Source organism: Entelurus aequoreus, linkage group LG03 (genome assembly GCF_033978785.1).
Source record: "Entelurus aequoreus isolate RoL-2023_Sb linkage group LG03, RoL_Eaeq_v1.1, whole genome shotgun sequence".
Classification (NCBI taxonomy): domain Eukaryota; kingdom Metazoa; phylum Chordata; class Actinopteri; order Syngnathiformes; family Syngnathidae; genus Entelurus; species Entelurus aequoreus.
This window is the reverse complement of record NC_084733.1, coordinates 52,386,844-52,404,192: the sequence shown is the minus strand read 5'-3', so window position 1 is coordinate 52,404,192 and position 17,349 is coordinate 52,386,844. Positions and strand designations below refer to the sequence as shown.

The 17,349-nt window shown below is 44.3% G+C and overlaps 1 long non-coding RNA gene across 1 annotated transcript; it reads right to left on the bottom strand.

Moving 5' to 3' along the window:
* Positions 1-14,836: 14,836 nt before the first annotated feature.
* LOC133645712 (uncharacterized) lies at positions 14,837-15,282 on the bottom strand. Its single transcript, XR_009825190.1, has 3 exons — positions 15,178-15,282; positions 15,008-15,089; positions 14,837-14,902 (listed from the first exon to the last, which is right to left on the bottom strand). It is a non-coding gene; the product is annotated as an uncharacterized LOC133645712 (long non-coding RNA).
* Between the last annotated feature and the right edge of the window lie 2,067 nt (positions 15,283-17,349).

Below are 17,349 nucleotides of genomic sequence, written 5' to 3'. Positions count from 1 at the left end.
GGGGAAGTGTCCTGGGTCTACCCTGTGGCCTCAAAGCATCATTGTAATATTTTTAATTTTGTTAGTGTAGTTAAGCCGGATGTGACACGTAGAAGGTGTCTTTACATGTTTTGATGATGTGAAAGTCTCTGATAAAGAAGTGACCCGAGACTTCCTGTCTAACTTTGACAGCCCGAGTTCAGACGTAATGCTTTATTCTGCGCTCTATTAGAATTTCATTGTACCATATTTATTGTAGAATCTAATTTACAATTAAGACTTAAAGGGGACCTATTATTCAAAACCTAGTGACAATATGAGGACAGTTAAGATAGTTGCTGTGTTGTTGTTTTTTTTAACTTTATTAGATTGGAAATTGATCCGTCACTCCCTTGTTAAGTTTGTCTGATATACAGTACTGTATATATTGTGTTCAAAGTGTACATACTTTTACTGAAATATGGACTCATGTCGAGCCTCAAAGTCATTGTTCATGTTCACATTGTTTCAGATGGAGAAATTTCCTTCTATATGCAAACTTTTCTATCTACAAACCCTGTTCAAGAACCAATTAAGTTTGTAAATCGAGGTTCTACTGTACTGTCCTTGAAATGTGGGTGTGGTCAAAAACGGTGCCCCTACTGGGACTGCAACCAGTAATATGTAGCGTTCTGGTATCCCCTGACCTTCTGAGTATTTAAGCATCCCAGCATGGTCTCATGCTCATTCCTTGGGTTAAACTTCTCTGCCAAAAAGGCCTACAAAGTTGGTCCTGTGTAAGATCATGACAGAAATATGACCAGAGTGTCAAAAACATGGTGATAATCTTCCTGGAGTGCAGTAACAGTGGGGTTTTTTTGCCTCAGGTGAGACACCTGTTACTTCATTGATATGTCAAGAGAAAATCGAGATGAAAGAAGATGGGTTTGTGCTTTGTGTGTGCATGAAATAGTTTTACACATCCTCTTTCTCAGGCGTCAATTTCCTGTCATACAAATACATGTGCTGCTCACAATTGGAGAGCATGCTGCACACACAATGAATGATCTTAAGCCCGGCCAAAGGTCTCTCTTCATATTCACTATTGTGGCAACAAATCGCTTTAAAACATTTTAACAAAGAACTACTCCCTTGTATCACCTCCACTGGTAAATGTCTTTCTTTGTGTTGTAGCTGTTGCTGGAAAAATAAATGAATAAAACGCTATGAGCCATAGTAACAATTCATGGGCAGAATCAATAATGAGTTCTATTATGTAGCCTCCCACTGCAGAACTTTCAGAATGTCAGGGCGTACTCACACTCGGCCATTCGTACTGTGCCAGACTCACACTGAACATTCTTGATTCAGTCTGTCTTCTGCTCATACACTACTGCTTTACTGCAACATCCCTGACTTTGTGGTATTTATAAGGTCTTTGACTCACTCTGATTAAGTGGCAGCAGTCATTAATTACTTCAACTTAAAGTGTTCCTAATCATTGTTATTGGAAGTGGCAGTTAGCATGAATCAGCCATGTACCTGGCATGCATGTGCATCATCAAAAAAAGTATTTGCTAGAGAATATTTTCCACCTGAAAGACGAGTGGAATGCATAAGAGGAGTCCAACTCTCTATTCACTTTATTCTGTTCAAGGACAATGAGAATGAAACACAATGACTGGCCCTGTGATGAGGTGGTGACTTGTCCAGGGTGTACCCCGTCTTCCGCCCGATTGGAGCTGAGATAGGCTCCAGCACCCCCCGCGACTCCGAAAGGGATTGTCATGTCTGTGATCATGTTTTGTTTAATTATGTCCTGTTTGGTTTTTGGACTCTTTTTGGTACCTGTTTTGTTTCCATGACAACCATTAGTTTCACCTGTTGCCCATTTGGACTCACGCACCTGTCACTAATCATGTCTGTATTATTTAAGCTTGTAGTTGCCAGGCAGTCGGTCTGGCGACATTACTTCTGTTCACTCTGCTCATGCCATTGTCATGCTGCCATAGTTCATGCTGCTCGTTTCTTGCCACGGGAGTTTTGTGTATTCGTGTCACAGTAAGTGTTTTTGTTTCTTGTCCATAGTTTTGCCTTTGTGCTAGTTTTTGTTTCATAGTCAAGTTTGCATTTCCGCCTTGTGCGCACTTTTTGTTTGTTCCTTTGTTAGTGTTAAATAAATCATGTCCTTACCTTCATGCCACGTCCGGTCCAGTTTCTTTTGCATCTCAGTAAAACAAGCCCCCCACAGTCCTCGTCGTGACAGAATGTCGCCAGCGAAACGTTTTTCCGGAAGGAAGTTGGACGAGGGAGCGTGGGAGGTCCTGCGCGCCATGGAGGCAGAAACGCTGCGCTTTTCCTCCGTGGAGCACAGGTACCTGGTCTTGGGTCCTGGCGGCGAATTGGTGCCATTAAGCTCTGTGTGGCCCGGCAGCGTAGGCGCGTCGCCCCAGCCGCGGAAGCGACGCCCAAGACGAGGGACGTCAGGAAAGGCTTCCGCGAGTGGACAGGATGCGCCGCTCCCGCGGGCTCCGCCCCCTCTGGGCGGAAATGGACGACAGCCAGCCTGGCAGCTCCAGGAGGACCCCACAGACCTGGAGATTTTTTTTTCCAAATTATTTTTCTTTTGACCACCCGCCCCCAACAAAGGACTCTAGTTCCATGATAAAAAAAAAAGCAAGACATGTTGTTACAAATAAGATCGTGTCAAACCAAGCCATGTCTGAGTTTTCATGCCACGCCCACGCCACAAGTTTTTTCCTTTTCTTCACCCACAAAAACCCAGGTGGGTAGAAAAAAAGACAATTTGGACAATTTAGAGGGCGAGATTCTGCCCCCCTCCTGACATCCCTCCACCCACCCCAAAAAACGGTTCCAGACCGCGGGGAGCGCGTCTGGTATCCGCTCCTTGAGGGGGGGCTAGGGCTAGGAACTGTTCAAGTGGTCGTCATGCAAGCCTCAGCCTCCAGCTCGGCCGCCACCACCAGTTATTCGCCATGCCAAGCCACAGCCTCCAGCCCGGCCGCCACCACCAGTCTTTCGGCCTGCCAAGCCGCAACCTCCGGCCCGGCCACCACCACCAGTTCTTCGCCATGCCAAGCCACAGCCTCCAGCCCGGCCGCCACCACCAGTTTTTCGGCCTGCCAAGCCGCAACCCCCAGCTAGGCCACCTTCACCTGCACCGAGGCTAGCACCAAGTCCAAGACTAGGACCAAGTCCAAGGCTAGCACCTGCACCAAGGCTAGCACCAGCTTCACCACCCCAAGTTCCAGTCCCTGCACCATGCCAAGTACCAGTCCCTGCACCACGACAAGTACCAGTCCCTGCACCACGACTAGTGCCGCCAGTCGCAGCTCCACGCCGCCAAGACTCAAGCCAGGACTCAAGCCAGGACCCACCAAGCCAAGACCCACCACGCCAAGCTTCACCGCCTGCCGCACCACGTCAAGCTTCGCCGCTTGCCACACCACGCCAAGCTTCGTCTGCTGCACCCACACCTGCTTCGTCTGCTGCACCCGTGCCTGCTTTGTTTGCTGCGCCCGCTTCGTCTGCGGCTGCTTCCACGCCTGACTCGTCTGCTGCCGAACCAACGCCAGACTCGTCTGCTGCCGAACCCACGCCAGACTCGTCTACTGCTGCTTCCATACCTAACTCGTCGTCTGACTCCACGCCTGCCACGACGGGGCCACGCGCATCCACGCCTGCCACGACGACGACGCGCCCACCTCCTCGTCGGCCACGGGTGTGGCCATTTCCTGGGCGTCCGCCACGCCAAATGCGTCCACCTCCTCGTCGGCCGCAGATGTGGCCATTCCCTGGGCGTCCGCCATGCTAGGTACGCCAATCCTCCTCGTCGGCCACGGATGTGGCCGTTCTCGGGTCGCCCACCTCGTCAGGTTCAGCGGCGGTCTACGCGTCGCCGCCACCTGATTCTGCCCCGGTGGATTCAGGGACACGTGGTCTGGCAACCCACCGCCAAGTCCCCCTCCCGCCCTCCCATGTCTCTTGATCATTGTTTTTTTTGGACATCCGGTATCTGTCCTTAAGGGGGGTCTTTGTCATGTCTGTGATCATGTTTTGTTTAGTTATGTCCTGTTTGGTTTTTGGACTATTTTTGGTTCCTGTTTTCACTCCATTGTTTTGTTTCCATGACAACCATTAGTTTCACCTGTTGCACATTTGGACTCACGCACCTGTCACTAATCATGTCTGTATTATTTAAGCTTGTAGTTGCCTGGCAGTCGATCTGGCGACATTACTGCTGTTCACTCTGCTCATGCCATTGTCATGCTGCCATAGTTCATGCTGCTCGTTTCTTTCCACGTGAGTTTTGTGTATTTGTGTCACAGTAAGTGTTTTTGTTTCTTGTCCATAGTTTTGCCTTTGCGCTAGTTTTTGTTTCATAGTCAAGTTTGCATTTCCGCCTTGTGCATGCTTTTTGTTTGTTCCTTTGTTAGTGTTAAATAAATCATGTCCTTACCTTCACGCCACGTCCGGTCCAGTTTCTCTTGCATCTCGGGAAAACAAACCCCCCACAGTCCACGTCGTGACAGGGATAAGCGGTAGAAAATGGATGGGATGGACTACACCCTGTGTTTTTATCGTACACACACAATATATAATTTGGTTTTGATGTTTGATGTTGAGAAGAGGTGCCAGGACTGAGACGAAGTGAAAGTGGACGAATCTGAGTGTGTCCAAAACACACACATTCGGTTTCATTGGACATCGCCCAAACAACTCCGCCATTGACGGGCAGCAAGGTTGACAAAAGCACGTGAGCAGACGGCCAATCGAGAGAGAATGCGCCAGGCGCTGTAGGGCACGGTCTTCTCTCCAGCGCTGGTATTGCCTCGTGTGTGCTTACTCCATTTGTAGAATAATTGGTTATCTGTGAATTTTAGTTCCCTCGCACTTTCAGACAAGCCATTTGAACAAAAGATGGACAAGAGGTAGAAAATGTATGGATGGATGGAACCTGGGCTGACTTTTCCCTATAAAAGGCGAGATCCGGACATATTCTATTTCACTTTTAATGTCTAGATTTGGAGAGATAAAGCTATTAGCTCAGCAAGTTTGAAACTCAGGCTGACCAGGTACTAGCAATACTGTCCACTGTGCCCAGTAGAAAATCGGCAATTGCAAGTAAAACCATGCAAAGCTAAGAGGTGCTTTGGACTTTGCCCGCAAAGCCGCGCCCTCTTGAATACTGTTGTCATCCATCCATTTTCATACCGCCTGTTCCTTTCAGGGTCGCGGGGAGTGCTGGTGCCTATCCCAGCTGCATTCGAGCGAAGGGCGGGTACACCGCAAGTCGTGACCCACAATATTTTGTTGAAGACTGGACAATCAGTAATTTCTCACTCAAATTTCCAACAAAATTAGCATATTTTATTTTACAGATGCTGAAAGGCTGCATCCATGAAATTTGTTTCGGAAGGCGGAAAAATTGTAATGTTCGTGTTGATGCAAAGTGCTGGCTGTCAATGTAGAAAAATTAGCCACCACATATTGTTTTTCGGGAAAACAACGTAAGACCCCTTGTGCTATTATTGTTACTAACCGTAATCACCCTGATAAATCGCAACAATAAAGGAGAAAAACTTAAGTAAAAAGTCCGTAAAACTGCTCAAGTTTGCGGATGACACCACCCTCATCGGGCTCATCTCGGATGGCGATGAGTCCGCCTACAGGAGAGAGGTGGACCGGCTGGCGTCCTGGTGCAGCCTCAACAACCTGGAGCTGAACGCCCAGAAAACAGTGGAGATGATCAGGGACTTCAGGAAAGTCACAGCCCCACCATCCCCCCTCACCCTGATTGACTCTCCCACCCCCGTCTCCATTGTTGACTCCTTCCGTTTTTTGGGCACCACCATCACCCAAGACCTCAAGTGGGAGGCGACCATCAGCTCCCTCATCAAGAAGGCACAGCAGAGGATGTACTTCCTGCGGCAGCTGAGGAAACTTAAGGTGCCGACCGAGATGCTGGTGCAGTTTTACTCAGCCATCATAGAGTCCATCCTGACCTCCTCCATCACCGTGTGGTTCCCCAGCGCCACAGCCCAGGATAAGCATAGACTGCAGCGCATCGTACATTCTGCTGAGAAGGTGATTAGCTGCAAGCTCCCATCCCTCCAGGACTTGTTCTCCTCCAGGACCAGGAGGCATGTGGGTCGGATCACAGCTGACTCTTCTCACCCTGGACACAAACTATTCTACCCTCTCCCCTCAGGCAGGAGACTACGCTCCATCCAGACCCACACCTCCCGCCACCTGAACAGTTTTTTCCACTCGGCCATCAGGCACATGAACAATAACTCCTAACAGTAGCTCCTTGAATTCCTTGAATTCCTTCTAAGTCTATAACAAGATCTGATAGCTCAGTTACAGCTCTTTTTATTACCAAATATGTGTTATATGTGTTTTATGTTGCATGATTGCACCAAGAAAAATTCCTAGTTTGTGAACCTGTTCTCAAACAATGGCAATAAAACTATTGTGATTCTGATTCTGATTCTGATGTATGGTCCGGTCTGAGTTGAAAATGTGCTATAAGCTAAACCGTTCTCCCTATGTGTATTGTGTTTCATGCTTAAGCCTAAAGTCATTCCAGTATTGATTTAAAACCATGTGGGTGTAAGATGTTGTCATTGATGTGTGGAAAGAGATAACCATTGTGCTTGAATTTAAACCAACAAATGGACATTGAAACTGAAACATGATTTCACTGGGGGAATGTTATTGTTTTGGATGATGATTTTGGAAAATTCGTAATAAATCAGACCAAGATTCGGGGAAGAAAATGGCAGTTCACTCCTTCATTCGTTGATTCTGTTATTCTGTTTTCCAGGAGTTCGCCCAGGAGAGTGAAAGCAGTGGAACCCTACAAAAATAATTTGTTACTCAAGTTAATCACATTTGAAACTCGTAACATTAGCATAAATTAACAAGCTGACTATGTATCCATTCATACTGCATTAGTCAGCAGCCAAATTAGGAGCCTTTGTAACCTGGTTGCTCACTTCACTACTAAAAGAGAGTTGTCTAGTATGTAGGGATGATGTTCGTTAAGAAATTATCGAGTTTGAGCCCATTATCGAATCCTCTTATCGAACCGATTCCTTATCGAATCTCTTATCGAATCCAGATAGGTTGTTGTGTGTGCACTCAATCAATCAATCAATGTTTACTTATAAAGCCCTAAATCATGAGTGTCTCAAAGGGCTGCACAAGCCACAACGACATCCTCTGCTCAAATCCCACGTCAGGGCAAGGAAAAACTCAACCCAATGGGACAATGAGAAACCTTGGAGGGAACCGCAGATGTGAGGAACCCCACCTCAACCCCTGGGCGATATTGTGAGAGTCCAGTCCATAGTGGATCTAACATAATAGTAATAGTCCAGTCTATAGTGGGGCCAGCAGGAGACCATCCCGAGCGGAGACAGGTCAGCAGCGCAGAGACGCCCTCAACCGATGCACAGATGAGCGGTCCATCCCGGGTCCCGACTTTGGACAGCCAGCGCTTCATCCATGGCCACCGAACATATGCCCCCCCCCCCCCCTTTCACAAGGGAGAGGGGGTAAGAGCAGAAAAGAAACAGCAGATCAACTGGTCTAAAAGGGGGGTCTATTTAAAGGCTAGAGTATACAAATTAGTTTTAAGATGGGACTTAAATGCTTCTACTGAGGTAGCACCTCTAACTGTTACAGGGAGTGCATTCCAGAGTACTGGAGCCCGAATAGAAAACGCTCTATAGCCTGCAGACTTTTTTTGGGCTCTGGGAATCACTAATAAGCCGGAGTTCTTTGAACGCAGATTTATTGCCGGGACATATGGTACAATACAATCAGTAAGATAGGATGGAGCTAGACCGTGTAGTATTTTATACGTAAGTAGTAAAACCTTAAAGTCACATCTAAAGTGCACAGGAAGCCAGTGCAGGTGAGCCAGTATAGGCGTAATATGATCAAACTTTCTTGTTCTTGTCAAAAATCTAGCAGCCGCATTTTGTACCAACTGTAATCTTTTAATGCTAGACATAGGGAGACCCGAAAATAATACGTTACAGTAATCGAGACGAGACCTAACAAACGCATGAATAATGATCTCAGCGTCGCTAGTGGACAAAATGGAACAAATTTTAGCGATATTACGGAGATGAAAGAAGGCCGTTTTAGTAACACTCTTAATGTGTGACTCAAACGAGAGAGTTGGGTTGAAGATAATACCCAAATTCTTTACCGAGTCGCCTTGTGTATTTGTTTGGTTGTCAAATGTTAAGGTGGTATTATTAAATAGGTGTCAGTGTCTGGCAGGACCGATAATCAGCATTTACGTTTTCTTAGCGTTGAGTTGCAAAAAGTTAGCGGACATCCATTGTTTGATTTAATTAAGACACGCCTCCAGCTGACTACAATCCGACGTGTTGGTCAGCTTGAGGGGCATGTAGAGTTGGGTGTCATCAGCATAAAAGTGAACGCTAACACCGTATTTGCGTATGATGTCACCTAGCAGCAGCATGTAGATGCTGAAGAGTGCAGGGCCAAGAACCGAACCCAGGGGAACTCCACACATTACTTTAACATACTCCGAGGTCACATTGTTATGGGAGACACACTGCATCCTGTCAGTAAGATAGGAGTTAAACCAAGACAAGGCTAAGTCTGACATACCAATACATGTTTTGATATGCTGTAATAAAATGTTATTATCAACAGTATCGAAAGCAGCGCTAAGATCAAGAAGCAGCAACATAGATGATGCATCAGAATCCATCGTTAGCAATAGATCATTAGTAATTTTTGCGAGGGCTGTCTCCGCAGAGTGATTTGCCCTGAAACCGGATTTAAAGGGTTCACAAAGATTGTTAGACGCTAAGTGGTCATTTAGCTGCAGTGCAACAATTTTTTTCTAGGATTTTCAAAATAAACGGAAGGTGGGACACCGGCCAGTAGTTTACCATGAGGTCAGGATCGAGGTTAGGTCTTTTGAGCAGAGGATGAATAACCACTTTTTTTTAATGCTAGGGGAACAGTGCCAGAGGAAAGCGATACGTTTATAATATTTAGCACTGATGGACCTAATATTACAAAAATCTCCTTAATAAGTTTCCCAGGAAGTGGGTCAAGTAAACATGTTGTTTCTTTTATGCCATTTACACGCCGTAGCAATTCCTCTAATGTTATTTCATCAAAAAGAGAGAGCATATTTTGGAGGGCAATATCCGTCGTATATACAGTCGTATCTGTGTTAATAGAACCCAGTTGTAGCCGGGATGCGTTGTCTTTTAATGAGTTCAATTTTCTTATTAAAGAAATTCATAAAGTCATCAGCCGAGTGGGTGGAGCTACTAAGAGGAGTCCCTTGTTGGGTTAGCGTTGCCACTGTACTGAACAAATATTTAAGATAATTTTTATTGAGGCAGATGAGATTGGAGTAGTCATTAGTTTTAGCTAAAGTAAGCATGCGTTTATAAATTATTAAACTATCACTCCATGCTTGATGGAAAACCTCAAGTTTAGTAGCGCGCCATTTGCGTTCCAGCTTTTTACATGATAATTTAAGAGCTCTAGTTTCTTCTGTAAACCATGGGGTACACCTTTTAGGGGCCCTTTTTAGCTTTAGCGGTGCTGTACTATCAATGGTTTTGCGCAGGGCGTCGTTAAAGTTGTTAGTGAGGTTATCAATAGAGCCCACATAATTTGTGAATGGTGCCATTACCGAAGGCAGTAGGCCAGCAAGAGTCATCGTTGTGGCAGCATAAATGTTGCGGCTGCTAAAGCAGTTATTTTTATTATTAGCTTGTTGACAATGAGTCAGAACTTCGAATTTTATAAGGTAATGATCGGACATTACTTTAGTATATGGGAGTATCATAACTTTGGAGGTAGTCAATCAATCAATCAATCAATCAATGTTTATTTATATAGCCCTAAATCACAAAAGTCTCAAAGGGCTGCACAAGCCACAACGACATCCTCGGCACAGAGCCCACACAAGGGACGTCGATGTGAATGACTATGAGAAACCTTGGAGAAGACCGCATATGTGGGTAACCCCCCCTCTAAGTACAGTCCCTAGTGGATCCACATAACAGTGAGAGTCCAGTCCATAGTGGGGCCAGCAGGAGACCATCCCGAGCAGAGACAGGTCAGTAGCGCAGAGACGTCCCCAACCGATGCACAGGCGAGCGGTCCACCCCAGGTCCCAACTCTGGACAGCCAGCACCTCATCCATGGTCACCGGAACCGGAATAACCCGGCGAGGGGGCAAAGGAGAAAAAAAAAACGGCAGAACAACTGGTCTAAAAAAGGGGGGTCTATTTAAAGGCTAGAGTATACAAATGAGTTTTAAGATGGGACTTAAATGCTTCTACTGAGGTAGCATCTCTAACTTTAACCGGGAGGGCATTCCATAGTACTGGCGCCCGAACAGAAAACGCTCTATAGCCCGCAGACTTTTTTTTGGCTCTGGGAATCACTAATAAGCCGGAGTTCTTTGAACGCAGATTTCTTGCCGGGACATATGGTACAATACAGTCAGCAAGATAGGATGGAGCTAGACCGTGTAGTATTTTATACGTAAGTAGTAAAACCTTAAAGTCGCATCTTAAGTGCACAGGAAGCCAGTGCAGGTGAGCCAGTATAGGCGTAATATGATCAAACTTTCTTGTTCTTGTCAAGAGTCTAGCAGCCGCATTTTGTACCAACTGTAATCTTTTAATGCTAGACATAGGGAGACCCGAAAATAATACGTTACAGTAATCGAGACGAAACGTAACGAACGCATGAATAATGATCTCAGCGTCGCTAGTGGACAAAATGGAACACATTTTAGCGATATTACGGAGATGAAAGAAGGCCGTTTTAGTAACACTCTTAATGTGTGACTCAAACGAGAGAGTTGGGTCGAAAATAATACCCATATTCTTTACCGAGTCGCCTTGTGTAATTGTTTGGTTGTCAAATGTTAAGGTGGTATTATTAAATAGGTGTCGGTGTTGAGCAGGACCGATAATCAGCATTTCCGTTTTCTTAGCGTTGAGTTGCAAAAAGTTAGCGGACATCCATTGTTTAATTTCATTAAGACACGCCTCCAGCTGACTACAATTCGGCGTGTTGGTCAGCTTTAGGGGCATGTATAGTTGGGTGTCATCAGCATAACAGTGAAAGCTAACACCTTATTTGCGTATGATGTCACCTAGCGGCAGCATGTAAATACTAAAGAGTGCAGGGCCAAGAACCGAACCCTGGGGGACTCCGCACGTTACCTTAACATAGTCCGATGTCACATTGTTTTGGGAGATACACTGCATCCTGTCAGTAAGATAAGAGTTAAACCAAGACAAGGCTAAGTCTGACATACCAATACGTGTTTTGATACGCTCTAATAAAATATTATGATCGACAGTATCGAAAGCAGCGCTAAGATCAAGAAGCAGCAACATAGATGACGCATCAGAATCCATCGTTAGCAATAGATCATTAGTCATTTTTGTGAGGGCTGTCTCCGTAGAGTGATCTGCCCTGAAACCGGATTGAAAAGGTTCACAGAGATTGTTGGACGCTAAGTGTTCATTTAGCTGCTCTGCAACAATTTTTTCGAGGATTTTCGAGATAAACGGAAGGTTGGACACCGGCCGGTAGTTTACCATGAGGTCAGGATCGAGGTTAGGTCTTTTGAGTAGAGGATGAATAACTGCTTGTTTTAATGCTAGGGGAACAGTGCCAGAGGAAAGTGATAAGTTTATAATATTTAGCACTGATGGACCTAATAATACAAAAAGCTCCTTGATAAGTTTTCCAGGAAATGGGTCAAGTAAACATGTTGTTTGTTTTGTCCCATTTACACATCTTAACAATTCCTCTTATGTTATTTCATCAAAGAGAGAGAAACTATTTTGGAGGGCGGTATCCGTCGTATATACAGTCGTATCTGTGTTAATAGAACCCAGTTGTAGCTGGGATACGTTGTCTTTAATCTCCTTTCTAATGACTTAAATTTTCTTATTAAAGAAATTCATAAAGTCATCTGCCGAGTGGGTGGAGCTACTGGGAGGAGTCCCTTGTTGGGTTAGCGATGCTACTGTACTAAACAACAATTTAGGATCGTTTTTGTTGAGGTGGATGAGATTTGAGTAATATTTAGCTTTAGCTAAGGTAAGCATGCGTTTATAAGTTATTAAACTATCACTCCATGCTTGATGGAAAACCTCAAGTTTAGTCGCGCGCCATTTACGTTCCAGCTTTCTACATGATAATTTATGAGCTCTAGTTTCTTCTGTAAACCATGGGGTGCGCCTTTTAGGGGCCCTTTTTAGCTTTAGCGGTGCTACACTATCAATGTTGTTGCACAGGGCGTCGTTAAAGTTGTTAGTGAGGTTTTCAATAGAGCCGACATAATTTGGGAATGGTGCCATTACCGAAGGCAGTAGGCCAGCAAGAGTCATCGTTGTGGCAGCATTAATGTTGCGGCTGCTATAGTAGTTATTATTATTATTAGTTTGTTGACAATGAGTCAGAACTTCGAATTTTATAAGGTAATGATCGGACATTACTTTAGTATACGGGAGTATCGTAACATTGGAGGTGTTGACACCCCTGACAAGCACTAGATCTATCATATTACCATTGCAATGCGTGAGTTCATGTATAATTTGTGTAAGACCACAGCTATCAATTATAGTCTGGAGCGCCACACACGGAGGGTCTGATGGGGTATTCATATGGATATTAAAGTCCCCCATTATGATTATATTGTCGGCGTGCGTCACTAGATCAGCAACAAACTCTGAGAATTCACTGATGAATTCCGAATAGGGCCCAGGGGGGCGGTAGATAACAGCCAGGTGGAGAGGCAGCGGTGTGACAAACCTCATAGTAAGCACCTCAAACGAGTTCTATTTATTATTTAGGTTAGGTGTAAGGCTAAAGTTGTTGTTGTATATTAGTGCGACACCCCCTCCCCTTTTAAGAGGACGGGCAACATGTGCATTCGTATAGTTAGGAGGAGATGCCTCATTTAACGCAAAAAAATCGTCTAGTTTGAGCCAGGTCTCGGCGAGACCAATGACGTCAAGATTGTTGTCTCTAATGACCTCATTAACTAATAACGTTTTGGAAGATAATGATCTTATGTTTAAAAAGCTGTTGTGAGCTGTTTTGACGAGTTTTGTTGAAATTATCCGTAGTAGCAATATTAATAATGTTGCGTTTATTATACGTAGTGCACTTTAAATAGTTTCGACCATATTTAGGAATTGATATGACGGGAATTTTCAGATTATTTGCTTGGTGCTGTGATAAACTGAACGCATCATAGTTTGCCACCTCGGTAGAATGCATGTCTACCTCTGACACAGTCACAGCAGAAAATTATGTGAGTTGTATATTATTCTAAGAGAATTGCTATGCGTGCAGGGATTATCCAGCCTGGCGCCGGCTAGTTCTAGCTTAAAAGACTCCTTTGAGGATTAGCCTTTCGCTTTGTTGTTAGTCCCGCTCGGCATCCCCGCTCGGCATCCCCTCTTCTGCTTCCGCTCACACCGCTTACGTCTCCTCCATTGATGGTCCCCGCTGGTACTTGACTCCGCTGCTTTAAAGGGGAGGTAGGCGAAGTATTCCCATGCTAGCGAGGAGGTCCACCGTACATGCATCTTTCAGTCTATAACGGCCCGATCTATCCACATCCAGAATTGTCTGTCGGTCATATGTGACCACGGAGTGTCCATGCTGTGAGCCAGCCATGAAATTGACAGAATTGACGGGTATTTTTACCAAATCGCTCTACACTTCCAAGAGTGTCTGCAAGCCGCTGCAATCAGGGCGCCGCCATCTTGCATAGGTGGTGACACCCCTGACAAGCACTAGATCTATCGTATTACCGTTGCGATGCGTGGGTTCATTTATTATTTGGGTAAGACCACAGCAATTATACTCTGGAGCGCCACGCACGGAAGGTCCGATGGGGTATTCATATAGATATTAAAGTCCCCCATTATGATTATATCATCACTAGATCAGCGACGAACTCTGAGAATTCACTGATAAGGTCCGAATAGGGCCCTGGGCGGGGCGGTAGATAACAGCCAGGTAGAGAGGCAGCGGTGCGACAGACCTCATAGTAAGCACCTCAAACGATTTATATTTATTACTTAGGTTGGGGGTAAGGTTAAGGTTTTCATTGTATTTTAGTTCGAACATCATCCCTACTATTATGTACTCTGTTATTCATTGCCAAAAATTGTATTTGATTGCAATGAGAAATGTATGTTAAAATAAAGCCAATACTGAATTTTTTGTGGTCCCCTTAATTTTGAAAATAATATAAAAGTATCAAAATACATTTTAGTACTGGTACCAAAATATAGGAATTGGAACAACTTTAGTGGGACGTCCTCGTGACCGGTGCCCATGCGTTGGTTCCCAAAGCACCAATGTGCTGGCTTGCAGCTCCTGGTGTATTTGACCATGTCCTGGTGAGCACTGCACAGAGCATTCTGTTGTAGCACTCATCTAAATATCATGTAGCGGAAAAGTGGTATTAGTTACGTTTTAATTAGTTAATTACGTCGTTTAAACAGACGCAGCTCTTCTGCCTCCTTGTTCCCAGGTAACAAGTGAACGTTATGTGAACGTTAGGAGAACGTAGTGGCATTGTTCTGGGAACGTTAGTTTATAACGTTCAAAGAACGTGAGGTTGTGGAGTTCTTGCTTGGTTAGCAGAACGTTAGCCAAGAACGTTTGGCTAGAACGTTTAGGGAACTGTTTAGGAACATGCTATTTACATCTGTTTTTGTGCTATATTGTCAGGAATAACACTCAAACAGAAATTTCAACTCTAATTCTTTATTAGTGATAATTATAATACAATAGAAATGGAATGCAGTGGTCTTGGTCGTGCGCGTCAGTGTACTCCTGCCCCTTCTTGTTGGTTCTCTTCCTGGAAGTAAATAATTATAGATATTCACAAATACAACAAAGACAGCACTGGAATGTAGATTAATTGAATTCAATTAAAACATGGCATAATTTACTCCTTGTTTACCTGCTCAATGCTCACTGGTCTCACTAGTCCGTTTGCTTGGTTCTTTTCCCTTTCCCTTTCCCTGTTTTCTTCTTCGCGCTTCCTGCAAGTAGTTATAATCGCAAATTCAACAAAGAACTGGGATCTTAATGAATTCAAATGAAGAATTTGCATAATTACTTCTCATTTACCTGGTCACTCATCTCACTGTCACTGTCCGTTTTCTTGGCTTTATCCTTGTTCTTCGCCGTCGCTTCCTGCAAGTATTTATAATTGCAAATTCAACACAGAACTGGGATCTTCATGAATTGAATTAAAAAATTGGCATAATTACTGTATCATATACCTGGTCACTCATCTCACTGTCACTCTCACTGTCCGTTTTCTTGGCTTTATCCTTGTTCTTCGCCGTCGCTTCCTGCAAGTATTTATAATTGCAAATTCAACACAGAACTAGGATCTTCATGAATTGAATTAAAAAATTGGCATAATTACTTTATCATTTACCTGGTCACTCATCTCACTGTCACTCGAGTGACAGTGAGATGGGTGACCAGGTAAACGGACAGTGAGATGTCACTGTCCGTTTTCTTGGCTTTATCCTTGTTCTTCGCCGTCGCTTCCTGCAAGTATTTATAATTGCAAATTCAACACAGAACTGGGATCTTCATGAATTGAATTAAAAAATTGGCATAATTACTTTATCATTTACCTGGTCACTCATCTCACTGTCACTATCTCTGTTCTTTTGCTTGTTTCTTTTTCCTTTTTTGCCCTCCCTCTTAATTCCTCGTCTTCTCCTGCAAGTAGTTATAATTGCAAATTCAAAAGACATGCAGTGGAACTTCAATAAAATGGAATTCAAAATTGGGATATCTTATCTACTCCGTACCTCAAATTTTGAACCTCCCTTTCGAAAAGTGGCCAGTTTCAGGACCTCTCCAAGCTCACAATCCACTTCAGCTGTGGTCGTCTGCTTGTAAACACCCCTGCATGCCTCTGGAATCACCATGTAGGTTGGAAATTGTTATACAAAAACGTGCTTCGTATTTCACTCTTTCTATCTACTTACTTGTGATAAATGGATGGCGCACCCAATTGCCTGAATATCGGGATTCTGGAACTTGCAGCTTAGCCTTCGTCCTTCTTTGTCTCACGGAACAGCTTCAACACGCATGCGTGCAGCCTTCTTCTTCTTCTTCTTTTGATTTTTTATGGCGGTTGGCAAGCAACCTTGTGGTGTGCATTACCGCCACCTACTGTGCGTGCAGCCTTGACTCAGCCGACGTCAAATTGTTCACAAAACACAACACGTTCGCAGAACGTTAGGGAAACGTTACAACATACAGTATAAAAAGTAAATTTGCGAAAAAAACACTTATAAAAGCCTAACAGTCGCTGTTTCCATTGCAGGCTAATTATATTTGGTAGTGTGTGTCAGATAGTTTTTGATATGTTCTAAGAATGTTCTTAGAACGTTCTCATCTTGCATAACCAAAAGAGAACCATACAGTAACGTTACGTTAACGTTAGGTGTTACATGGGTTGTGGCTCCTTCAGATTTTGTTTGAAACTCCAGTGTGGGAAAGGTTTGCTTTTCTAAAAATAGTTCTATAATTTCCGTGAAAATTTCAGTGAAAGAGGTGGCAACATCTATTTTGATAGTAAAGGTTGCAGACCCTTGAACCAGACCAATGAGTGGATTTTAAGGGTGATTACGGCAGCTATGAGTGACCTTTATATTGGTGCTCAAAAGTTGTGGCATTGTACGCAAAAAATATTAAAGTCAAAAATTACAGAGGTGCTTAATCATGCACCCTGGAATGTCCAGGAATTAGAACAGGTAGGAAGATGACAAAAAGTCCATGAAGTACAAAAGTGTAAAATACAAAAACACAATGCTGAGCAAGATTCAGCTTTTAAAAATGCATATTTCCTCAGTAGAAAGCACCAACTAGAAAGCAGTGTCTGCAACAAAAAAGCAATCAGAATCAGAAGAGTTTTTTTATTGCCATTGTTTGAGAACGGGTTCACAAACTAGGAATTTTACTTGGCGCAATCGTGCAACATAAAACACATATAACACAGAATAGAATAACACGAGCTGTAACTGAGCTATCAGATCTTGTTATTGTTCATGTGTCTGATGGCCGAGGGGAAAAAAGTGTTCAAGTGGCGGGAGGTGTGGGTCTGGATGGACCGTAGTCTCCTGCCTGAGGGGGGAGGGGAGAATAGTTTGTGTCCAGGGTGAGAAGAGTCAGCTGTGATCCGACCCACACGCCTCCTGGTCCTGGAGGAGAACAGGTCCTGGAGGGGTGGGAGTTTGCAGCCAATCACCTTCTCAGCAGCACGTACCATGCGCT